At 35.6% G+C, this 26,638-nt stretch overlaps 1 protein-coding gene and 1 pseudogene across 1 annotated transcript in view; one reads left to right on the forward strand and one right to left on the reverse strand.

Annotated features, from left to right (window-relative positions):
- MACROD2 (mono-ADP ribosylhydrolase 2) overlaps positions 1–26,638 on the forward strand; it is a 2,133,612-nt gene that overhangs the window by 567,914 nt on the left and 1,539,060 nt on the right. The gene's annotated exons all lie outside the window — the stretch shown is intronic.
- The window catches only part of LOC123814941, a 40,020-nt pseudogene continuing 35,541 nt past the window's right edge, over positions 22,160–26,638 (reverse strand).

Consider the following 26,638-nt stretch of genomic DNA (forward strand, 5'->3'; position numbering starts at 1 on the left):
ACCGGGACATGGTCTATAATCCAGGCATGTGCCTTGATCAGGAATCAGACCCGGACTTTCAGGTTCACAGACTAGGACTCAACCTATTGAGCCCCACCAGCCAGGACAACATGTCGGTTTTCTTAAGTTCTTTAAATCATGCTGCATCTATAATGCTCCTTAACTATAGCATAGTTCACATCTTTATATCTGTACTAAGTATCATTCCTAAAAGAACGGCCTCTATGTTTTATTCTCAAAATAAAATGTGTTAGGTATTAAATTGTGTGTGTATTTATACTACATAGACAAGGTCTATAACTCTATAATCGTAGAATTTAGGGCTAGGTGATAATTTTTTAGGCCTCTTTTTATGGCATTCACAGAGATACACACAGATTCACAAAGGCATAAAGTCAATTTAATTCCATACAATGTACTGATAATGTCCCTGATGCTCTAATATCATATATCTGTTCTAAAGTGACATTTTTTACTAATTGATATAACTGAGAAAGATCTTTTTTTAAATTTTTTTTAAAGATTTTATTTATTCATTTTTAGAGAGGGGAGGGAGGAAGAGAGAGAGAGAGAGAGAGAGAGAGAGAGAGAGAGAGAGAGAGAGAGAGAGAGAGAGAAACATCAGTGTGTGGTTGCTGGGGGCCATGGCCCGCAACCCAGGCATGTGCCCTGACTGGGAATCGAACCTGCAGTGCTTTGGTTTGCAGCCCGTGCTCAATCCACTGAGCTACATCAGCCAGGGCACTGAGAAAGATCTTTACCCAAAGAGATAATATGAACTTTAGAAGTAAAGGGAAATTTCAGTGCTTATATTGAAAATAATAAACTACTTGTTAGGTATAATTGCCTGCTATCTCCCTGAACCTCATAAGTATAAAAATTGTGTTTTTAGAATTTACTTATAAGGGGTACAAATTAAACATTCTATCAGTTTGTTTTTCTAAAAAATGAACAATAATGATATATAAATTTGATTTAGACAAATAGTTATATTTTATATAAACAAATACTAGCTAGTATTTGGTAATTTTAATACATTACTTAAATCTTATGCACTAAAATAAATAATCTCAAAAATGGTCAGCAATTGAAGAAAGTGATGCTGGTATATCTATATAACTCGTAGTACCCTCCACCCCCCTCATTTTGTCATTTAATCTTGGTTAGTTAGCTCTTTGTTCAGAAATGTTATAGATCTAGACTGTACTCAAATCCCCATACTTGATTTATCTGCTTCAAGCATTTTCTCTTAATCCTTTGTATACAAGAATGTAGTATCAACATATTTACACTTTTCTACTTGGTCTTCTCTCTCTACTTTCTGTTTTTAGTTCATGTTATTTCTAAAATTTCAAAGTTTATAATATTTGTATTATTTATAACTATAATTTCCACATTTTTTAGTAGTGTATGTGTTTTTAAAGCTGACCACCAAAACTTTTACAATGAAATCTCTATTTTATAAGCTGACTAGAATGATTTTTAAAGCTATAAATTGATAGATTCCTTTGGGAAATATCAATATTCTCAAAGGTGTTACATACATCATCAAATGAAGACAGTACTGACTGCCACTATCTCCCTTCTCTGCCAGTCTGGTCTCAAACAGGGCTTAGGGGTTCACACAATGCTGCATTTGGGTTTTTTCTTTCTCTCTTTATATTTATCTTTGTTTTTAGTTCCCGATTGTCAAAGTATTTTAATAGCATATATATTTACATATTTTAATATTCAAGCTCTATTACTTAGTCCTTAATAATTAATATTCTACCTGTACATTTTCACCAAAGATTATTTTGAGCAAAAGAGGACCAGGTCTTGCTACCTGTTTTAAAGAGTCCTCTGTAGAGACTTTCAAAAAGCAAAATTGTTAGGATTTTGTTAAAAGAACTTTTTATATGTTGAAAGAAGATGGTGAGTTTGGTGGAGGTGATAGGCAGAAAAATTTTGTTTCTTGGAAATAGATAGCTATAATTAAAGTACACACACACATATATCAACACAGAGGAGTTGAAAAGGAGTTTAAAAAAAAAACCACCTCCAGAATATTCAGATGAAAGCATTGTTCTATAGCTGTCTTCCCAACTCATCTGGGGACAGATAGAGGAAGGGGAGCCTATCTCGGGATTCAGCAGGATCAGAATAGGAAACAATATGAAATTTTTAATATCACAATTCTTTCTATTCATGGTTATTACCCAGAATTATTACTTAAATAGTAACTCATCCTATGTTTGAATATAATAAACAGCATTTATTATTAAGTGATTTTCTTGATAATACTGTTATAAAATATATATTTTTTCATATTCCACTAGACCTATGCACATCAGTGTGGGTTGTATTTTTTCTATTTTATGTTACCAACACTTTGGGGCAATATTAATTGATTCCTGATAAATGCCAACAGTTAGTTTAGGAATACTTACAGTCATATTTCCAATGTTCATGTAACAGCAAACAAATAAGATACGTTGAATTTTAATTTGCTCTATTTTACCTCTAATTTACTTTTTTCTTATGAATAAACTTTAGAATTTGATCTTATTAACCTACAAGGAATATTAGAAACTATTTTAATTGAGTACAGGTTGATTTATTTTCATCTGAAATACCAGAAACTTTAACAGATGGACTGCCATATCCAAATGAAGTTTTATTGCATTATGGTAATATGCAGTAATTAAGATATTGTCCAGATAGAGTAACACCTAGATCCTGGAAGTCTTAAAGAGTGGCATCTAAATGGAGGTATATGGAGAATTTGTAATATCACATATAGGCCAAGGAACATTTCTGTCTATTATTTTAATTTGTATATAAATTATATATGAGGGATTATTTATGTTCTAAGATAATTATATTATTTAAAAGCATTCTATTATATTTATTTTTAGATTTGTAACCTGATTAAAAACCTGCCATTTTCAAATTATTTTTTCTAAATGTCTTGACTTTGGAGATATTTTATATTTTCTTAAGTATATTCTATTGATTATGCTATTCGAGTTGTCCTATGTTTTTTCTCCCCTTCATTCCCCTCCTCCATCACCCCCTCCCTGCTTAGTTCATGTCCGTGGGTTGTACATATAAGTTCTTTGACTTCTCCATTTCCTATACTATTCTTAACCTCCCCCTGTCTATTTTGTACCTATCATTTATGCTTCTTACTCCCTGTACCTTTTCCCCTATTCTTTCCCCTACCCCTCCCTGCTGATAACCTTCCATGCTATCTCTATTTCTGTGATTCTGTTCCTGTCGTAGTTGTTTACTTAGTTTTTGTTTTTTGCTTTTGCTTTTTAGGTTCAGTTGTTAATATTTGTGAGTTTATTGTGATTTTGCTGTTCATAGTTTTGATCTTCTTCTATTTCTTAGATCAGTTCCTTTAACATTCCATATAATAAGGGCTTGATGATGATAAAGTCCTTTAACTTTACCTTATGTGGGAAGCACTTTATCTGCCCTTTCATTCTGAATGATAGTTTTGCTGGATAGAGTCATCTTGGATGTAGGTTCTTGCCTTTCATGTCTTTGAATACTTCTTTCCAGCCCATTCTTGCCTGTAAGATTTTTTTTGAGAAATCAGCTGAGAGTCTTATGGGAACTCCTTTGTAGGTAACTGTCTCCTTTTCTCTTGCTACTTTTAAGGTTCTCTCCTTATCTTGAATCTTGGGTAGTATAATTTTAATGTGCCATGGTGTGTGCTTCCTTGGGTCCAACCTCTTTGGAACTTTGTGAGCTTACTGGACTTCCTGGAAGTCTATTTCATTTGCCAGATTGGGGAAGTTCTCCTTCATTATGTTTTCAAATAAATTGTCAAATTCTTGCTCTTCCTCTTCTCCTTCTGGTACCCCTATGATTCAGATGTTGGAAAGTTTAAAGTTGTCCCAGAGGTTCCTAAGCCTCTCTTCATTTTTTAGAATTCTTGTTTCTTCATTCTGTTCTGGTTGAGTGTTTATTTCTTCTTTATGCTCCAAATTGCTAATTTGAGTCCTGGTTTCCTTCCATCACTGTTGGTTCCCTGTATATTTTCCTTTATTTCACTTTGTATAGCCTTCACTTCTTCCTCTACTTTGCAACTATACTCAACCATTTCTGTGAGCATCCTGATTACCAGTGTTTTGAACTCTACATCTGATAGGTTGGTTATCTTTTCATTGCTTAGTTCTATTTTTGGAACTTTGATCTGCTCTTTCATTTTGGCCATTTTTCTTTGTATTGGGGTGCCTATTACATTGTAAGGGGAAGAGCCTTAGGTATTCACCAGGGTGGGGCAACCCAGGTCACTGGGTTTTGGTGCTGTATGTTGGGGAAGGGTCAGAGAGGGAACAATGCTGCTTGCTTGCCTTTGGGTGGACTTTCAGTCACTCCTTCTGCTACCCACAAGCAAATTGGGCCCTTTGGTGCTGATTCCTTGGTGGGTGGTTTTGTGTACATTCTAGGACCCTGTGGGTCTCTCCAACAAACTCTCCTGTAGGGCTGGGAGTGTCTCCAGCAGTGGCAATTCCCACAGATTTTTACAGCCAGAGATTTTAAGGCTTTATTTCCCCACATTGGGACCCTGGGTTGCTCAGTCTGTCTCCCCAGTTGTTCCTCTTGGTTTCCCTGCACACAAATGTGGAACTGCCAGCTACTGCCTCACTTGCCAGGTCCTCCAGCCATGCCTTGCAATGTGTCCTCTCCACCTTGGCTGCCTGTCTCTGCCCCTCCTACCTGTCTGAATGAATGTTTCTTCTTTAATTCATTGGTTGTTGGACTTCTATACAGTTTGATTTTCTGGAAGTTCTGGTTGTTTTTATTTTTAAATTTGTAATTGTCCTTCTTTGGTTGTGCAAGGAGGCACAGTGTACCTACCTATGCCTCCATCTTTGCTGGAAGTCTTGACTTTGGAGATATTTTAGTTTAGTTTTAAGTTGCCTTATGGTTATGGACTAGAAACCGCTGTTAAGCTTGGGCAAGTATTTTGGAGTAATTGCTGAAAACTTTTAATATCCTAACATTTAATATTTTCATGGACTCTTTGAATTTTAACAAAGTGACCATGAACCCTTTTTGAACTTTTTGAAATTGTGTACTTTTATTTTTACTACAGTGAAGGCTTTCTCCAAGGAATGCCATTGTTTATTTGAGATAAGCTCAGTTTCATAGGTTCCACCTGAATATATCACCCAGGAAGGCACATCATTTTGAACACATAAAGTATTTCATGTGGGTTACTTGTAAATGACAAATTAAAAACTATCATGTAATAGAAAAAATATACTTTGAAGCATAATCTCTAGTGTTGTATCCTCTCTATTACAATGTAAACTGCACTTCTTGCCCTGACCCGTGTGGCTCAGTTGGTTGATTGGGTATCATCCTTCAAAGTGAAAGGTCACTAGTTTGATTCCTAGTCAGGGTACGTGCCTGTGTTGCATGTTCAGTCCCTGGTTAGGGTTCATACAACATGTAACCACTTAATGTTTCTCTTTCAAATCAGTGTTTCTCTCCCTCTTTCCTCTCTTTAAAAAATAAAAAAAATTAAAATAAATTAAATTGTACTCCTTATGCCATACATAGAAAATGACCTTTGGAGTCAGATTTAAAATAATTGGGACGAGAAACATAAAATGCCCACAAAATTATTCCAATGGTAATTGTACACCTAAGTCAAGAAGTAAATAAAATTGAATGAAAAGATACAGAGAATAGGTAGCATAGATGGTAGGTAGAAAATAGATAGGGGGAGAGTAAGAATAGTATGGGAAATGTAGAAGCTAAAGAACTTATGGGTATGACACATGGACATGAACTAAAGGGGGGAATGTGGGTGGGAGGGGGTGTGCAGAGTGGAGGGGAGTGAAGGGGGAAAATGGGTCAACTGTAATAGCATAATCAATAAAATATATTTAAAAAATTGAATGTGAGGTATGATTTTTTAATTCTTTTGAACTTTAATAGCCCTTAGCAATAATCTACCAAATACTGATTGTAACAGGAAACACGTTCCTCTGCTGTCATCTGGACATCCTGAATAGAACCTTTAGCTCTGGATGAGGGACAGGCATGATTGTAAATAGGTGTTTTGACAGAAAACTCCCTTTTTCATGTCTCAGGATTTGCGATATAAGACCAATGGTCATAATTTTAAAACATCTGTTCTTTTTATGATCTCCTTCACATGAAAATAGATTAGGAAATGGGGTGTCCTCAAGCATCACTTTGTTGCAGCGATCACAAATTTTCATTTTGTCTAAATATGTAAATGGAGTCAAATTCACTTCTTAGAGAATAGGTAAAAACCTATTATACCAAACATGTAACTTGCTTTTCTGATTTCAACATTTTCTTGTTTAATATGGTTTATTTATTACTTATGCATTCATCTACTGACTTCCAAAAAGTAGATAGAAATTTTACACTAAAAAAGTATAGCTATAATAAAAATACTAACATTCACTAAGTACTAATGATAGCAAAAGGATGATTGCACCAAAACACATTTGTCAGGGATAGCCATGGTAGTTGAGTATAAAAATTGGGCATATACACCCTGACCTTGGCTTATATTCTTACTGTTTAAAATTGGTATTCAACTTCTTTTTGCATACATGTCCATCTTCTGGAAATAAAGAGAAGTGAGAAGACCATCAATCAATCTAATGCCCTAGACACCCAAATTGGGTGAACTTAAAAGTGAATGGGTCTGCTCTCCCCCTTTTTCTAGGTCTTGGCCTCCTGGTTATTTCTGTCCTCTCAGGTTCTTTCTTCCCCCTCAGAGTAGGGTATTCTTCAGGAAAGCCCTTCTCAGTATTTGTTGCCTGTTGTTTTTGCCAGCTGTCTCCCAGGAGAATATGCTATATTCTGCTATGGTGCACTTTTTCTTGATTGGAAACTTGGAAAAATTTGGTGCCCTCTGCATCATTCTGACCATCTCTGTTTTGTGATTTGAGAGCTGTGTGTCTGCTGTATTCCTCCTGGACCTGATTTCCCCTGGATCTCATCAGTGGCCTGGAACAAATCAGGACCTGCCACACAATATTCCTTGGACTAGACTGAAATGTAGACCTTTTCCTTGAAGGACTAGGGTAGAATTGATTTTAATTCTGCCTCTGCTTTCCAGTGTTCCTAATCTATTTTCTATAACCATGTCCACTAGTGTTATTCCCTCCTCTGCCTGTATGACTGACTGGTAGCATAAAGTGAGAATACCTTAGTTCCTTAGTACACAAATGCAGGTGGAAAATCTCTGCATAAGCTTCCAGTAAGCCAGGTTCAAAAGGGAAAACGTGTGAGTTACAAAACTCTCACAGTATAATGAAAGAAATACAACAGTTTGCAGGGTAAATACAACTCCTACAAAAGAGAACTGAAATTTGTTTTATATATTTAGGAAAAATTCTTCATTTTTCCAGTAAGTCATATATGTAAGGGTTGGAAGTTAGAGGCAACACAACTCATCTATTAGAGTAACTAAAATTTTTAAATGTTAATAATACCAAATGCTGGTGAGATTTCAGAGAAACTGGATCTCTCATCATTGTTGCTGCAAATGTAAATGATAAAACCATTCTGTAAAGCAGGGGTGTGAAACTCATTTTCACCAGGGGCACAGCAACCTTGTGGTTGCCTTCAAAGGGCTGAATATAATTTCAACTCCTTAGCAGTTAAGGAGTAGTTACATTTATACAGTCCTAAAATTATTTTGGCCCTTTGAAGGCAACCGAGAGGCTGATGTAGCCCCCAGTGAAAATGAGGTTGACACCCCTGCTATAAAGGAATCTGGCAGTTTATTTTTCTAGTAATTAACATTTTTATGTTGAGGTAGTTGTGGTTTTGCATGCAGTTGCAAGGAATAATATAGATATTCCACATACGCTTTACCCAGTTTCCTTCACTGGTAACATTTTGTAGAACTATGGTACAATATCCTTTGCAGAGAAGTTCTTAGTTTTCATTTGTAAAGCTATTGTACAACATCATTGTATGGCTATTGCCATTGACAGTCAAGATACACAACATTTCTGTCATCTCAAGTACCCCTCATGTTCTCTTTTGATAGCCACACACATTTCCTTCCCACTCTACTCCTTAACCCTCTTGTCATTCCAACAACGTTAAATAAATTGAATACTATCATGTATAACTTTAGTATTGGCTTTTTTATCAGTATATTTCTCTAGAGATTCATTCAGGTTGTTGCATATATCAACAGTTGCTTCCTTTATGTTGCTGAGTAGTATTCCATGGTATAGATGTGCAAAATTTGTTTCACCATTCGTCCATTGAAGGACATTTGTGTTTTCTAGTTTTGGGCTACTTATAAAAATATAACTGCTATAAGTTTTCATGTACAAGTTTTTGTGTCAGATTTTTTCATTTCTCTGGGTTGAATGCCCAACAGTACAATTGCAATATTGTGTGGTGGTTGCATATTTACTTTTTAAAGAAACTGCAAGAATATTTTCCATTGCAACTGTAGCATTTTATATACCCATGAGTAATAAATGAGTGATCTAGTTTTTCTGCATCCTAACCAGTATTTGTTGTTGCAACTATTTTTTATTTAAGCCAATATCACTGTGGTTTTAATTTGCACTTGCCTAATGGCTGATCTTTTTCTTTGCTTATTTGCCACTCATTACTCTATCTTCTCCAGTGAAATATCTCTTTGTGTCTTTTTCCCATTTCCTGATTGAATTCATTGTTTTCTTGCTGGTTAGTTTTGGGAGTTCTTTATATATTGTAGCTATTAGTGCCTCGATGGATATGTGGTTTGCAAATACTTTCTTTAAAAAGAGTCTTTCATATAGTACAAGTTTTAAATTTTGATAAAACCCAAACTTCCTTTTATGGATCATGCTTTTGGTATCAAGCATAAGAACTCTTTGCTTATCCTAGATTCCAGAGATTTTCTCCTATTTTTTCCTAAAAGTTTTACCTCTAAGTCCATGGTGTAGTTCTAATTAATTTTTATATAAGGTGTGAAACCCAGGCCACAATTCATTTTTACATTAATGTATGTCCAATAGGTCTAGCACTATTTCTTGAAAAGTCTATTCTTCCTTAATGTAATATATTTTTTATTTTGTCAAGAATCCTTTGGCATATGTGTGTGGGCCACTTTCAGTGTTCTCTGTTCTTTCTGGTCCATCATTACCTTCATTTCTATCCTTCCACTAATACCCCCAGTCTTGATTACTGTAACTATACACATGCAACTTATCACAGTTGACTTGTATTGTCGTTTTTATCAGTTTGAGTAAGTATAGAAATCTTCTTTCCTTTTAAGTCCCTTTGCCCTCCCCTATTTATAATATCAATATCTTAAATATTTCCTCCATGTACATTTAAAACCATCTTAGATAGGGTTATAATTTTTGCTTCAACCATAAGATAGAATTTAGAAAATTGATGAGGAGAAAGAAAGCTTGTTGTGTTTACCCATACTTTTTCTTGTCTTTTTTTTTTTACTTGAGGTCCAGTCTTCCTATTTTCATCTGTTCCTTTCTGTTTATTTTAGCCAATCACATAGGGTAGGTTTGCTGGCTACAAACTCTGTTAGTTTTCTTTAATCTGAGAATGTACTGATTTTCTCTTTATTCCTGAAGAATATTTCTAGTAGGTATAAAACTATGGTTCTTTCCTTCCATCTATTAAGATAAATTGTGCCATTTCCTTGTAACCTTCATGGTTTAAATGAGAAATCCACTGTCATTTGAATTATTTTTCCCTTATAAGTAAGATACTGTTTTTCTCTGCTGCTTTCAATTTTTTTTTGTCTTAGTTTTAGGAGTCTAATTATGATGTGTTTTTACATGGATTTTTTTGTGTATCCTAATTAAGGTTTTTCCAACTTCTAGAATCTATAGGTTTATGTCTTATCAAATTTCAGGTTTTTAGCCTTTATTTCTTCTCATACTATTTTTGCCCTCTTTCTCTTCTCAATTAAGGACCCACATGATGCAAATGCTAGGTCCACGTGGCTCTGTTTTTGTTTCTTTTTCTCTCCTAGTTTATCTTCACTCTGTTATTCAAATCTGACAATTCTGCTGTTTTATTGTCCAGTTCATTGATTCTTTCTTCTGTCCCCTTCATTGTGTTCTTTAGCCTACTCCCAGGGCTATTTTTTTTTGGTGGGGGGGCTATTCTATTTTTTAGTTCTAAAATTTCTATTTGATTCTTTTTATGTCTTTAATTCTTTGCTGAAATATTCTATTTTTTATTTGTTTGAAGTAAGTAATTACTCATCAAAGCAGTTTTATTGTGGCTGCTCTCTATGTTTTTCAGACAGTTATAAGAGCTGTGCCATCTTGGTGTTGGCATTTATGGATCATTATTTTTCATGCAGTTTGATACCTTTATGGTTCCTGATATAGTGAGTGATTATTTTTTTTTATTGAAACCTGAAGATTTTTCTAGTATGTTATAAGACTCTGGGTCCTACCTAACCTTCTGTTTTAATTGAATTTTTCTAGCATTTTTTGGGCAGTAGAAGTGGGGCACAGGCTAAATACTGCAAAATAGAAATGAACCTCATTCTTTGCAGTGTTCTTATCTGGTTTTGGAATTAGGATAATGCTGGCATCATAAAATGAGATGGGAGCTTCCCTCATCATGAATTTTTTGAAATAGTTTCAGAAGGAGAGGTATTAGTTCTTCTCAGAATGTGTGCTAAAATTCACCTGTGAAGGTCCAGGGCTGTTTGTTTGGAGTTTTTGATTACTTTTTCAGTTACAATAGGTGTAATCTGTCTATTAAGATTATCTGATTCTTTCTAATGTAGTTTTGGAAAATTGTGTTTCTAGGAATTTATCCATTTTCTCCAGGTTGTCCAGTCTGTTGGCATATACTTGTTCATAATATGTTCTTACAATCCTTTGTATTTATTTGGTGTCAGTTATTATTTCTCCTCTTTCACTTCTGATTATTTATTTGGGTCCTCTCTCTTTTTTTCTTAATGAATCTGGTTAATGGTTTGTCAATCTTGTTTATCTTTTCAAACAACCAGCTCTGGGATTTGTTGATCTTTTCTATCATTTTTTAAACTCTATTTTATTTACTTCTGCTCTGATCTTTAAATTATAGGACAATATCCCTGATGAACATAAATGCTAAAATTCTCAACAAAATCTTAGCAAATCAACTATAGCAATGCATCAAAAAGATCATACACCCTGATCAAGTAGGATTTATTACAGGAATGCAAGGTTGGTACAACATTCACAAATCAATAAATGTGATTATTCACATAAACAAAATGAAGGAAAAAACACATGATCATATCAATAGATGTAGAACAAGCATTTGATAAAATCCAGCACACACTTATGATAAAAATTCTCAGCAAGGTAGGATTAGAGGGAACATACCTAAACATAATAAAGGCCATATATGACAAGCCCACTGCTAGCATCATAGTCAGTGGGCAAAAACTACAAGCATTCCCTTAAAATTGGGAACAATACAAGGATGTTTGCTTTCACCTCTTTTATTCAACGTAGTACTGAAAGCCCTAGCCATGGCAATCAGACAAGAAGAAGAAATAAAAGGCATCCAAAATGGAAAGGGAGAAGTAAAACTGTCATTATTTCTAGATGACATGACACTAAATCAAAAACCCCAAAGATTCCTTCAAGAAACTACTGGAACTGATAAATGAATTCAGCAAAGTAGCAGGATATAAAATTAATATTCAGAAATCAGTTGCATTTTTATATGCCAATTATGAACTAACAGAAAGGGAAATTAAGAAAACAATTTCACTCACAATTGCTTCAAAATGAATAAAGTACCTAGGAATAAACCTAACCAAGGATGTAAAAGACCAATTCTTAGAAAATTATAAGACATTGAAGAAAATACAAATAAGTGGAAGCACATATCATGCTCATGGATAGGAAGAATTAACATCATTAAATGTCCATATTACTCAAAGAAATCTATAGATTCAACACAATTCCTGTCAAGAATCTAATGACATATTTTACAGAACTAGAAAAATATTTCAAAAATTTATATGGAGCAACAATTGGCCCTACATAACAACAACTATCCTGAGAAAGAAGTATAAAGTTGGAGGAATCATGCTACCTAGTATGAAACTCTACTATAAAGCCATAGTAATCAAAACAGCATGGTACTGACAAAAACAGACACATAGATCAATGGAATAGAATAGAGATCCCAGAAATAAATCCATACCTTTATATTCAATTAATATTTGACAGGGGAAGCAAGCACATACAATAGGCTAAAGATAGTTTATTCAATAAATGGTATTGGGAAAATTGGACAGATATATGCAGAAAAATGAAACTAGACTACCTTCTTATACCACACACAGGAATGAATTCAAAAGGGATGAAATACTTAAATGTTAGACTTGTGCCATAAAAAGCCTAGAAGAAAACATAGCAGCAAAATGTCAGACATTGCTTGTGTCAATATTTTATTGGATATATCTACTCAGGCAAGGGAAACAAAAGAAAAAAATAAACACATGGGACTACATCAAACCAGAAAGATTTTGCACAGCAAAAGGAATTATCAACTATATAAAAAGACAAACCATAGAATGAGAGAATATATTCGCCAATACATCTGGTAAGGTGTTAATATCCAAAATTTATAAAGTACTTTCAAAACTCAGCACCAAGAAAACAAACTACTCAGTTAAAAAAATGGGCAAAAGACCTGAACAGACACTTGTCCAAAGAGGACATACACATGGCCAATAGACATATGAAGAGATGCTTAATGTCACTAATCATCAGAGAAATGCAGATTAAAATCACAATGAGATACCATCTTTCACCTGTCAGAATGGCTATCATCAATAAATCGATGAACAAGTGCTGGCAAAGGTGTGGAGAAAGGGAAATCCTGTTGTACTGTTGGTGGGAATGCAGACTGGTACAGCCACTGTGGAAGGCAGTATGGAGGCAGTAAATGGATCTTCCTTTTGACCCAGTGATCCCACTTCTGAGAATATATTGAAGGAACCCAAAACACTAATTTGAAATAACATAAGCACTTCATATTAATTGCAACATTATTTACAATCACCAAGATATGGAAGCAGCCCAAATGACCATCAGTAGGTAAGTGAGTAAAACAACTATGGGATATTTACACAGTAGAATACTACTTGCCCATAAAAAAGAAGAAAAATTTACCCTTTGCAACAGTATGGATGGGCCTGGGGAACATTATGCTAAGTGAAATAAGCCAGTCAGAGAAAGATAAATACCATATGATTTCAACCATATGTGTAATCTAATGAAAAAACTGAATTAACAAGGGAAATGGGGACAGACTCATGGATGGAAAGCAGGATGATAGCTAGTGGTGGGGGTAGTTGGCTCCACCCCTCACTGTGTGAGTGAGGTTATTGAGCAAAAAGGAAAAAGGGCTCATGCACATGGACAACAGTGTTTTGATTGCTGGGAGGAGGAGGGTATTAGGTGGCTAAATGGTAAGGAAAAATACAGTAATGATTAAATTTAAAAAAGAAAGAAAGAAAGACATACAGCTTCAGGTGCCCTGCTGGGACTTTGATGAGCCTTCACATTATTGCTGGTTGGAGTGGCTGGGCTGGCTCCCCTGGTGCTCTCCATTGATACTGTGTAAACCTCTTCATCATCTAGGGGGTGAAAGTCCCATCTTCCTGACTGGCCTTCTCTGATCTCTCCTGCATTGGGTGAGGGGATTGGGAGGATCTCATTGTACCTTGCAAGTGTGGAGGTCTATGCTCCTCATTTAGCCTTTCTAGTGGAGGGAGACATACTACATTTTTTTTCTGTCATGGTAGGCTGGAATGTACTGGATATTTAAGATTTTATTTTGTCTGGCCGTAAGCTTCTGTTGGGCTTTTCCTTTTTTGTCTTTGTCTATTTGTACTCTTGAGTTTCCAACTTCTTTAGCTCCAAGGTTGGAAATTCAGCACTCTGTCATTCTTTGGGTCCATTTTTCAGAGTGTTGTTGCGGAGCTTTAAATTTTTTTTCAGAATGTCCAGGATGTTTAGTTGTTTATAGCATAGGATATACAGAAAATTATATCTATTTCTTCTTCCCAGAAATTGAAATAGTAGTTTCTTATAACATTAAAAATAAATTTTTATATAATCCAGCAATTGCACTTGATCCAGAGAAATGAAGACTTAGGTTCTTCATTGAATAAATGGATAAACAACCTGTGATATATAAACACAATGGAACACTACTCAATAATAAAAAGGAACAAACTTTTGATATATGCAACTACTTGGATGAATCTCAATAGCATTATGATGAACAACCCTGCCTCCCAATTTCAAATAGTTAAATACTATATAATTCTTTTTACATTGAATTCCCAAAGTTACAAAATTATAGTGAATGAGATTTCACTAGTTGCGAGAAGTTGGGTTGGGAGAAGGATATTATTATTAATGGTTACTACAGTAAAGTTTCTCTGTGGTGGTAGAACAATGCTGTATCTTGATTGTGGTGGTGCTTATGCAAATTTATACTTGTGATAAATTTCATGAACAACACACACACATACAAGTGCGCATAAAAACTGGTGAAATCTGTGTGAGATCTGCACCTGAGTGAGTAATATTGTACAATGTCAAGTTCTGGGTTTTGACAATGTGCTATGGTTATATTTGTTATGGTTATGTTTATTGGGAGATGCTGGGTGAAGGGTAAACAGAAGTTCTGTGTACTTTTTGCAACTTCTTGTAAGTCTTAAACTATTTCAAAAATCAAGTTATAAAAAATAGCTTATTACAATGGTAAAAATCACAATGTTATAAAAGTTTTTAAAAATTGAAATGTTGGTCTACATAGAAAGTTAAGACATTTTATATCGTGTATTGATTATCCTATATTTGCCTTCCTCTCTCTGTGAATCCTTTCTGCTCTTCTCTGGCTTCTGCATGCCCCAAGAGGCATACTTTTGTAGACTGTATGATATGGGCACCTCTTCTTTTACATCTCTAGCTTTTATCAGACTCTGTTAATTCCTTTCTCTCTTCTTATCCCTAAGACCTGGTGATAGAGGCAGCTCTCTCTTACTGTTAGTACCTTTGTTGGTCTCCTTAACCTTGCCTGCATCTTAGGACTCAGCCCTTGTATTTAATACTTTTCAGTTAAAATCTTTGAGTGTGCTACCTGTTACTGTCAGTACCCTCATACATTTGGTGAAAAAAATAGATAAATTAAATGGAATTACAAATGATTTGTAATTCATACAATAAATATTTACTTTCTCTAATATATGAAGAATTTCTACAAAAGGATAAGAAGAAAGCTAACAACCAAAAAAAAATGAGAAAAGGCTATGGACAACAGGTCAGAGAAGAGAAATTCCAAACAGCCAATTAACCTGTGAAAATATGTTCCTGCATTAGTATTTGGAAAAATACAAATTAAAAAATAATGAAATAAAGTTTCTACCCATACAATGGGATCTGATTCCCCTTTAGGACTGAAGAATTCTCCCTATTACTAAGACTTTGGCTGGCTGACAAACCTCGATTCCTTCTCCCAGAATTTTTCTCAGAAATAGATATCTGGACCAAGATTCTGCCCTCTCCCTGAAGATGGCCTGCAAACAGTGACTCATGATATGAAATAAAGAAGCCCAACATTGCCTACAGACTTGACAACTCTAAAGGGCTATTTTCCAGGGAACCCACCCCACGGCACAGCATGTATGAGCCTGTTAGGTTATAGGAACTCTTGTAGTGTGAATTGTTGTGATCTCTTTTGGAAAACAATCTCACATAATTAGTTTAAAAGATAAGCATATATCTTTTGACTTAACAATATTAATTTTTAATGTTAAAAACAAGAAAACTATTGTACAAGGATATATATATATACACCATATATACTGCAATTATACTTACTGGGTTAACTGAAAGTAACCTAAATATCTGTCAGTAGAGCAATGATCTACCAGTATAGGAATGATACATCTATGCACTGAGATATTATGATGGTACTAAGAAAAAGGAACTAGATCTGTATCTGGTGGCATGTTAAGGATACCTGAATGTCAATGATATAATGTATAATATAATAATAAAAAAGAGAGACAAGTTATAGATGTGTGTGGGAGTGTATATGTGCATGTGCTGTGCTATAGCTCACTGAAGAGCAAAAAATATCAGTGACCTCTGGAAGAACATGTTTCACTGGGGCTGTTCTTTAGCCAGAACATGCTTGCATGGCCATGCCTGTTATTTATAGTGATGACCACTTAAATTGGCTGGCAGTCTATTCTGATTAGTTAGTGCCTGTGCTTGTCCTGGTTAATTATTTAGATTTTATCTCTGCCAGTAAAGCATATTGTCAGCTGATTGACAATTTTGAAAGCCTGTTTATATAGTTGGCAACAGAAACAACAAAATAAAGATTCAATAAATCAAATTTGTATTCAGATTGTGCCAGACATTTCCATGGGAAAGAAATAATTCAATTGAGATTTATATTATATTATATTAATTATATTATATTATATTATATTACAAATGTAAATAATTAGAATTATAATTAAAACTCTTAATTCTGTCTGGTAAGCTCCATATAATAGATACCCCCTCTGCATTATAAACAGCACATAAAAGGAGAAAAAGATTATACATTTTATAATTGAATAGTGACAAAACATTATTTTTTATTACTCCCACCATGGGCTTCTGGATTACTGGAGCATATATTTAGCAGTGCCATGTTCTGAGGTTTAGAAAATACTATTGTGAAGCATAACATACACTAGGTACACATTGGAAAGAGACAGAAATGACACTTCATTCAGGACTTTGAGTTAGTTGGTGGAATAATAGGCTTATTTTTGTGTTAGCTTTGTATGATTTAAATTACCTTTCTATTGGAGAAAATACCATAGTAGAATGAAAGAGTATTTTTATTTGTTTTATAAATAAAAAGATGATTACTTAAATTAATAGAGGGTGGGGCAAAAAGTAGGTTTACAGTTGTGAGTATGTGAAGCATAAAATTTATTCTTGTATTAAGATTTATTAATTATTATATCATTTTCAATATGAACAACTGTAAACCTACTTGGCTGCATCTGGTATATTCAGGTTAGAGTTTGCTCATTTGTGTTTGATATGATCTGACACCACAGAAGGGCAAAGGATCTCATTATTGCCCAGGTTTTTACAAGAAAGGGTCCCCAATGCATGACATGGCAATTTGTTGCTTTTGTTTGGGTGGATTTAGACAAAAGCTTGCATCATTTAGCATTCAGTTCCTCTGACAGTAGCTTTTCACATTTGTCTTATTGTTCCATTTGTGGGTCATTGCAAAGCATGCATTGAAGACTTTGTGGTTTAGGGAGCAAGTGAAGCTGTCATCTAATTTGTTGTAATTGCTTACCTTACTCAAATAGTTTAATTTACCTCTGTATATATTCAGCAGCTTAGAAGAAAGGTGTTTGTTCAAACATGAAATCTTTATAATTAGAAAAAATTATATGGGTTTGTGTTATATACACCATAGTAAACTTTCTCCCTGCTTAATTTAATTAATGTTTAAATAATAACCTTGGTTTAGTTCTTTGTGGGAGGAAGCAGGAGAGGAAAAATTATGTATGGAAGATGTAGGCTTTTTTGAGAAGTACCACACATTTTTCTCTGTGAAAGACGTTTTTCCCTTAAATCTTTCTCTAAATACCATTTCATCTTATGCCTGAGGGAGTGGATTAGCCATATCTCTCTTTAGTCTGAAATTAACCCCCTCCCTGCAAACTGCTCCAGCTCCAGTCTGCTTTCAGGTTACCAAACCATGGGGGAGTACACAAAATGTTCTTTCTCTTTTGGCTGATTTATCTTTGAATTGCCAACGAGTAACATTCTGGCAGCATGCAAATCTGAAATTCTGTTTTACTTCAAAAATAAAAAGGAAAAAGGGAAAGAAAAAAAGAAAGAAAAGAAAAAAGAAAAGAAAAAGTCTCACTCAGGCATCTTTCACTTCATACCAGGAATCTTTTCCTGCCTATTTTCTACCTCAGTGTCTGTGCAGTGTCTCATTAATGGACTAGTGTTCTTGACATGATGCTTTTATAAAATATATATATATTTTACTGATTGTGCTTTACAGTTGTCCCAATTTTTCTCCCTTTGGCCCCTCCTCCTCCCAGTACCCCCATTCCCTCCAGCATTGCCCTCCTTAGTTCATGTCCATCATCATGCATATAAGTTCTTTGGCTTCTCCATTTCCTATACTATTCTTAACTTCCCCCTTTCTATTTGTACCTACCATTTATGCTCCTTAATCCCTGTACCTTTTCCCCTATTCTTCCCCTTCCTCCCCTCAGCCAATAACCTCCAAATGATCTCCATATCTATGATTCTGTTCCTGTTCTGGTTGTTGCTTAGTATATTTTTGAGTTTCAGACTAGGTTGTTGATGGTAGTGTTTGTTGTCATTTTATTATTCTTACTTTTGATCTTCTTTTTCTTAAATAAGTCCCTTTAACATTTCACATAATAACGGTTTGATGATGATGAATTCCTTTAGCTTTACCTTTTCAGGGAAGCACTTTATCTCCCCTTCCATTAAAAATAGCTTTGCTGGAAAGAGTAATCTTGGTTGTAGGTCCTTGCTTTTCATCACTTTGAATACTCCTTGCCAGTCCCTTCTTGCCTGCAAGGTTTCTTTTGAGAAATAAGCTGATAGTCTTACGGAAACACCTTTGTAGGTAACTGTCTCCCTTTCTCTTGCTGCTTTTATGATTCTCTCCTTTTCTTTAACCTTTGTAATTTTAATTGTGATGTATCTTGGTGTGGTCCTCTTTGGGTCCAACTTGTTTGGGTCTCCCTGTGCTTTCTGGGCTTGTATGTCTATTTCCTTCACCAAATTAGAGAAGTTTTCTTTCATTATTTTTCAAATAAATTTTCGATTTCTTGCTCTTACTCTTCTCCTTCTGGCATCCCTATGATTCTTATGTTGGCTCCTTTGGAGATGCTCCAGAATCTTCTTATACTCTTCTCATTTATTTGAATTCTTGTTTCTTCATTCTGTTCTTTCTTCTTTATGTTCCAAATCATTGATTTGAACCCTGGCTCCCTTCCTTCCCTTTACTGTTGGTTCCCTGTGGATTTTTCTTTATTTCACTTAGTATAACCTTCATTTCTTTTCTTATGTTTTTTTGCCATACTCAGTGAGTTCTCCAAGCATCCTGATCACCAGTGTTTTGAACTCTGCATCTGATAGGTTGGCTATCTCCACTTCATTTAGTTCTTTTTCTGGGGTCTTGTTTTGTTCTTTCATTTGAGTCTATTTCTTTGTCTCCCCAATTTGGCAGCCTCCCTGTATTTGTTTCTGTGTGTTAGGTAGAGCTGCTTTGACTCCCTGTCTTAGTGCACCTATTGAGTAGTATAGGGCAGAGCCTTAGGTATTCTCCAGGGCAGGGGAACCCACCTTTTCACTCTGTGGTTCTGTGTTGGGGGAGGTGTTGGAGAGGGAAGACAGTACTACTCCCTAGCTTCTGTAGGTTTGCCTGGCACTTTCCCTGTTCCCAGTCACTTCACCCACTTCCCCTTATATAACTGGAACACTTCTAGCTGCTTCCCTGTTTTTGAATCCCAGAGTGGTAGGTTTGCATATGTTCTAAGTCTATGCCAGCCCTTTAAGTGGCCTTTCCTGAGGAACTGGTAGTTTCTTCCACCAGCCCAACCCCTATTGGTTTGTATAGCCAGAGGTAATGGGGATTTATCTTCCTGGTGCTGGAAACTTGGGCTGTGCAGTATATGGCCTGGGGCTGGGATCACTTGCTCCCAAGTATCTCTCCCCACAAGTTATCCCTCCACCTCCTGATTTTTATCCACCACAGATGAATGTGGGACTTACCATTCCACCACTGCTGCCTCCACCATCTCTGCCACTTTTCTGCACCACTCTGCCTCTCCACCTGTCTCCATAACTCTGCCCCTCCTACTCCTCTGGATGAATGTGGCTTCTTTAAATCCTTGGTTGTTGGACTTCCATACAGTTCTATTTTCTGGCAGTTCTGGGTGTTTTTTGTTTTGAGCTTAGTTGGAATTCTTCTTGTAGTTGTGCAAGGAGGTGAAGCCTGTCTATATTCGCCTCCATCTTGGCCTGAAGTTTGACACGTTGCTTTTTTAGAGTTACATTTCTGGCTAGATCTATGCTACATTTTTTGTGACAAAATAGGATATAGGGAACATGGAAAATAATACCAGATACTTGAATAATGTTATTAGTTCAACTCCCATGAATTAATTACATTTCTTCTCTTAAAAAAAGGGAAAACTATTAAAACTTCAATTTCACATTATGTTGCTTTTACAAATACATTGGCTAATAGTATAGATATTGAGCCATTACTGAAAAGGAATTTTTGTTTGCTGGAGACCACAGCCAGGAAGAATAAAGTGAAGAAGGAGGAGGAGGAGAAGAAGAAGAAGAAGAAGAAGAAGAAGAAGAAGAAGAAGAAGAAGAAGAAGAAGAAGAAGAATTATTATTATTATTATTATTATTATTATTATTTATTATGTGTATCTCTTCATGTCTCTACAGTCTACTCCCCAGCCCAGTTTAGTGAAACTTCAGTTTTTTTTAAAGAAGTTATTTATTAGACTTGGTTTAGCCATCTACCAACATTTAGGTCCTCCATCTTTTTTTCATCTTTCAATATTTAGGGAGTCTGAAATTAATTGAAGATGACTGTTTCTTCCTTTGGTTATAAAGTAAAAGTAAAATGGAGTTAGGTAAATTTATGCTAGGGTGAGCTTACTGTCCTTTACATGGCTACATCTATCCAGCAGATTAAACCTTAGATGCTGGATAGACTGTGAAATGTAAAGCTACAAAGAAATTGGGATCCTAAATACCATTATTAATAAAAGTAGTTCAGAAGTCAGCCATAGAATATGCAAATAAAAACACAGTGAATGATTACAATGAAAAGGCTGGCAACACCAAGCACTTGTGTAACTGACGTACTTCTCTTCTTCTGGGGGAAGTACCACCATTTTGAAAAACTGGCAGTAAAACTAAAGCTAAGTAGATGCTTATATCTGATTCAGCAATTTTATTACTAGTTAAAAAACTTAGAGAAATGAGTCTATATGTCCTTCAAAGACATGCATAAGAATGCTTATAGAAGCACTATTGTTATTAGTCCCAAAGTTTAAATAATCAATAGTAGTATGGATGAGCTAACTGTGGCACATTATTACAAAAGAATAATATAGCAAAAAAGGTGAGTCAACCATAAGTACATACAATGACATGGACAAAATTCACAAGCTCTATGTTGAATGGAAGAAACTGGATATCAATGAGTATATCATGTGTTATTCAATTTTCTTCAAATGCTATTATTCAATGAACTTCAAAAGCAGGTAAAAATAATCTATGGTATTATAAGTTAGGGTGGTAATTAGAACTACAAGGTAGTGACAAGAAGGGGGCACAAGGGGAACTTCTGGGGCCTTGGTTCAGTTTCTTGATCTGGGTGCTGGTTAACTGAATATGTTCACTTTGCAATTTAAAAAGAAAGAATGAAGAAAAAAGCCAGCTATACAAATGAACACTATTAGCAGCCTAAAAGTGTTTTTTTTTAACCATGGAAAGAATTCAAGAAAGAAATATATAATTAACTCTATGAAAATTTGTGAGCAAAATTTTTAAACTTTGTAAGTGGCCAGGACTGAGTAGAATGTAAGACTGTTTCCACAGTGTTTCAAACTTTCCTGATCTTTAAATTGTGGAAGCTTGTAAAAAATAAAGGGTCATCAAGGAGCATATATAAAGGACACATGGACAAAGCCAAAGGGGGTAGGATGGAGAGTGGGAGGTGGTGACCAATGGGGTGAGGGGGAGTGGTGGGGAGAAAATGGAGACAACTGTACTTGAACAAGAAAAAAAATATTGACTCTAGGTCCTTCCTTAAGAGATTCTAATTTAGTGTGTTTGAAATGAGGCCAAGTATCTTTTTTTTATCTCATTTTTATTTTTAGAGGCAAATGGTTTATTAATAAGGACTAAAAAAAGAATTCTTAATTCATTTTGTCTCTTTTGGTAACTGAACTGCAAGAGTTAAATTAACAGCAGTGCTCAAGAATTCCTTTATAGTACTTGGTCTTGCAAAAATACAAAAATGCCTGAGTTATATGACTTTTAATTATTAGTTTCTAGACAGAGGTGCCAGCTGTTGTGCTTTCCAGTGTGTCAGCAGTTCCTACATTTTCCTTCTTGTGTTTGGTTTTTATGGCAGGAAACAGAAGGACTTCCTTGATGTTTCTGGAATCTGTGAGAAACATGGCAGTGCAATCAATGCCTGTGCCCCAGCCAGCTGTGAGGGGCAGCCCTCAGTCCAGGGCAGTGCAGAAGTTTTCATTTATAAGCATGTTCTTTGAAAAGCTGCCACTGCCTCATGGGGTCATTCAGCTCAGTGTAGGCATTGCTTCCTTCTTTATGACAATACACTTCAAGTGCTCAGTCAGACTGTCTTTACAGCAGTGCCATTTTGCCTAAGGTCTCACTATCTGCAGATGATCACAGATGAACATAGGACTGATACATGTCACTCCCAGGAACTCCTCAGCAAGCTTACCAAGGAGCCTGACTGTGGTCTGAGGTGGAGGGCATTGAACAGTTTTTGCCACACATTGCCACAATATTGTCATATTTCTTCAGTTTCAATGAAGTTAGTTTCTGGCAGCTTCATCCCCAGGACTGTCTCAAGCTCTTCTACATGCTGATTCTTGAGAAGGGTAGGGTGAAGTCAATCTTGTAGGCTAGGCCCTCTGGGCTATCTGGATGGTAGATCACCTTGTAACCACCTATAATGTGCTTCATCATCCCTGAAATAATCTTTTCTGTGATTTTCTTGAGATTGTAATAGTTTGTGTAAAATAAGTAGAAATCATGAGGAGTGAGCTCAGGATTGTGAATCAAATCAATTTTTTCATTCCAGAACTGGCATCCAATTTCCTAAATGCAGATGACACTACCAGCCACCAGCATCTTATGGTAGAATTCTGGAGCAATTCTCATATATAAATTCAGGTCCAGCTTATTGTGGAAGGTGATTGAAGGCTTGGCCGCTGCTCTCCCTGGGATGATATTCATCATGGGAGTTTAAATATCTAAGAATCCCAACTTGTCCAAAAAACTTCTTATATATGTGATGACATTAGAATGGATGATAAATTTCTGCCTCACAAAGTCATTCAGGATCAAGTCTGTGTGTTTCTGACGATATTGTGTTTCCTTGTCTTTGAGGCCAAAGTGGAGATGAGGTAACATATGCAAGCCAGGAGACAGCAGTGTGGCATCATAGGGAATGATGCTCAGCTCACCCTCCTTGGTTTTCTCAGAATTTCCCCGAACTCCAATTATGTCCCCCTGATGTAGTTTGTTACTGATATAAATAAATTCTTCTGATTCATGATTCCTGGAATTAGCTATGACTTGTAACTTGATTCTATCTCCTCTAAGGTCATAGAAAATGAGCTTTTCCCCAGAAGCTCTTTTGGCATAGATCCTACCTGCCATGTTTAAGGTGATGTCACTTAGGTGGTCCCCAAGCTGGAGGTGGCTGTATTCACAGATAAAATGAGTTGAGTGACAAGTCTCTATGGGACTTCCATGGCTGTGGGTCCTCACCGTTGCTCTTTAGTTGGTGGACTGCTTGGCTGTGGACCTTGTGGTATGGGTTTGGGTCCAGGTTTTCCTCCCTGTCTCTCACATCATTGGCAGTGACGCGGTTGGTAGCAGCAGCATTGATCTGGCTAAGTTGTTTCTCACTGAGCTCTACTTTCAGCCCTCCTTCTCCACTGTTTTCTTCTCAGCTATCAGACATCTCTTTAGCTCATTTTGCTTACTTTCAGCTGGCTGCTACCCACATACACCTCAGGTGCCTACACTGGAGCCAGCTCTCTGGAGGGCCCAACCTTAAAGGTGGTATCTTTATTTTTCAGACACAACTTGATTATTCTAATGGTTAGTCCAAAAGTGAGAAACAGAATTACGTGATTTCTTTTTTTAATCACAGCTAAAATGATGTAGCCTGAATTATTTCTGTTTCTCCTCTCTCTACCCCAATCCTCCCACTTATCTCCAATTCCAATTTGAGCAGTGATTCTCAAATGCTGCTTTATGCACTTGTTAAGAAGGCAGATTTCTTGGTCTGACCCTGAGGATTTTGAATTGTTAAGTCTGAGAAAAAGTATATGCATTTTTCATAAGCATGTTAGAAGTGGCTCAGATTAGGAAACAGCTTGTTTCAGTGTATACTAAGAAACTTGGGCATGGAGAAAAAGGATACTCTGACTAAACAAACATATTTGCTTAGTTCTTCCATGTTATGGCTGGGCTATTTATTTAGCATTGGTTGTTATTAAGCCCCTAATAAATGTCTAAATCATGGGAGATGGGAGATGTGCCTCATTTCCTTCTTATGGGTGATTTCACACATCTGTCAATGTCCTGCTTAGCCAACAAGCATTAGGGACCTGACAATGTCCAGATGATTGCACTTATTTTTATCACTGTTTTATATATAATTGTTTTTAGATTCAGCCTGGATAAGCTGAGTTTCCTTTGATATTTCCATAACTTTTAACAAAACAGTAATCAATTTTGCCAGTCTCCAGGTTTATTGAGTATCTATTATGTACTTTGTTTCTGAAATATCATTTGGTCCCTCTCATTCCATGGAATCTAATTGGAGGCTTAGGAGCAAAAAGATTTATGCACAGGGCCTCATGCATTTTTATGCTTTACTCATCTGAATTAGAATATAGATAAGTGTTTGCCTGCTTATGGTTCTTTGATAGGAATTCTATTAAAATCAAAATGCAGAGAAATTGTGAGCAAGGGTTTTAGCTTATTATAATGAAGATTCAACCAGTCTTTGCAAATTGTAATCATGGGCTCTTTTTCCAATTAAGAAAGACCAAATTATTATTATTATTCAGTCCCCTAGAAGCTTTGCTTGCCTAACATCTTGTCTCCATGCACTAAACAGTTGCTGTTTTTTAGGAGAAGGTACTTTATCATTTCAGGAAGGCACAGATACAGGAAATAAAAAGAAGAAAAAGACTATTATTACTCTAGTCAAATGATCAGTTATATTTAGTTAAGAAGTGTTTGCTTAATACTTTTTGTCATAGGTCATATGGGATCCCAGGCTTCCTGAAATTTCTTTGCCACGTATGTTCTATAGTTTTTGTTGGTACATGAAAGTGCTTTATAGAAGAGTTGAATAATGGGGAGAACTAATTATATTTATTTACTATATTATTTCTGTTTTTTTAAATATAGGCCAGATATATCTGAATTTTTATGAAAATAAGTAAAATAGTATGAGGTTATCTTAGAGATGAATTGGTACCCAATTTCAAAGGCATTTTGGTATCTACAGTAAAAATTTAAACCTGCAGTAGATGGGGCTGTAACCTGTACTTGGAAGAGAGTAAATTATTAAAACTACTTTGAAAAACTGTTTGACAATATCTACTGCAGCTAAACACATGTCTACCCTATGACTTAGCAATGCCACTCCTAGGTATATTCTCACGAAAACTATGTAAAATATTTATCAAGAGACTGCACAGGAATCTTCATAGCAACACCATCTATACTGGCCTCAGATAGAAACTAATACCAGTCAAGAGTAGAGAAGATAAGTAATGAGAATAAATAATGTTTAACTACACGTAATCCTATGGATGACTCTCACAGACAATATTAAGAGAAGTCACTCAGATGCAAAAGAGTATATACTATATAGCTCCTTTTATTGAAAGCATGAAAATAGGCAAAATTAACTTCTTCTGTTAGAACTCAAGATAGTGGTTACCCATTGAGGTTGTATAGTAACTGAAAGAGGGTTTTAGGGGGAGTAATATTGTTTTCTTTTTTGATTCTGCTTAGAAAGGTGTGTTCAGTTCATGAAAATCCATTGAGGCGTATATTTATGATAAGTACCCTTTTATACATTCATTATAATCCAATAAGATATTTGTAAGGATGAGTTTAATACAAGTTAGAATCAGTTTTTAGTTTTTATCAGTTATGTTTACACATGCCTATTTGTCCAAGATAGCCTTATATAAAAGTAGAGATTAATATAAATATAAACAGTATTCTTTGGCATCATTAAATAGCCATTCTTTTTGTATATTGTTTAGTGTGTGATAAGGAGGTGATATAGCCAGGTGGAATAACATCAGGATTTGGTATCATAAAACCAGATTTGAGTTCTGGCTCTGTCCTTGATAACTAAGTTTTGGAGCAATATTATATAACCCCTCTAGGCCTTACTTTCCTCATGTGAAAGTGAGGTATAATAGTATCTAAGGCTAGGTGGGTCTATTGTGAGTCCCTGGAATTATACATTGTTTTTTATAATGTTTGCTTACCAGAATGTGAGTTTCATGGGGGTAGAGATTTTTGTCTGTCTTATTCATTATACTATGCCAAGTTCCTAGAACTGTGTTTGCCAAGTAATAAGTCCTGGGAAGAGAGGTCTCCATAACTTTTAGCTGTAAAAGCAGTAGACAGAGGTCTACTGGAGTCTCGGGTGTTCCCCTTAAAGGACCTGTGCACAGACTCTCTCAGACCCATTTGCTCTGAGCTCCAACTTTGGGGCAGTAGTTCCAAAG

This window comes from Phyllostomus hastatus, unplaced genomic scaffold, assembly GCF_019186645.2.
Source record: "Phyllostomus hastatus isolate PE091 unplaced genomic scaffold, TTU_PhHast_1.1 phas_contig_17, whole genome shotgun sequence".
In the NCBI taxonomy this organism is placed as follows: Eukaryota; Metazoa; Chordata; class Mammalia; order Chiroptera; family Phyllostomidae; genus Phyllostomus; species Phyllostomus hastatus.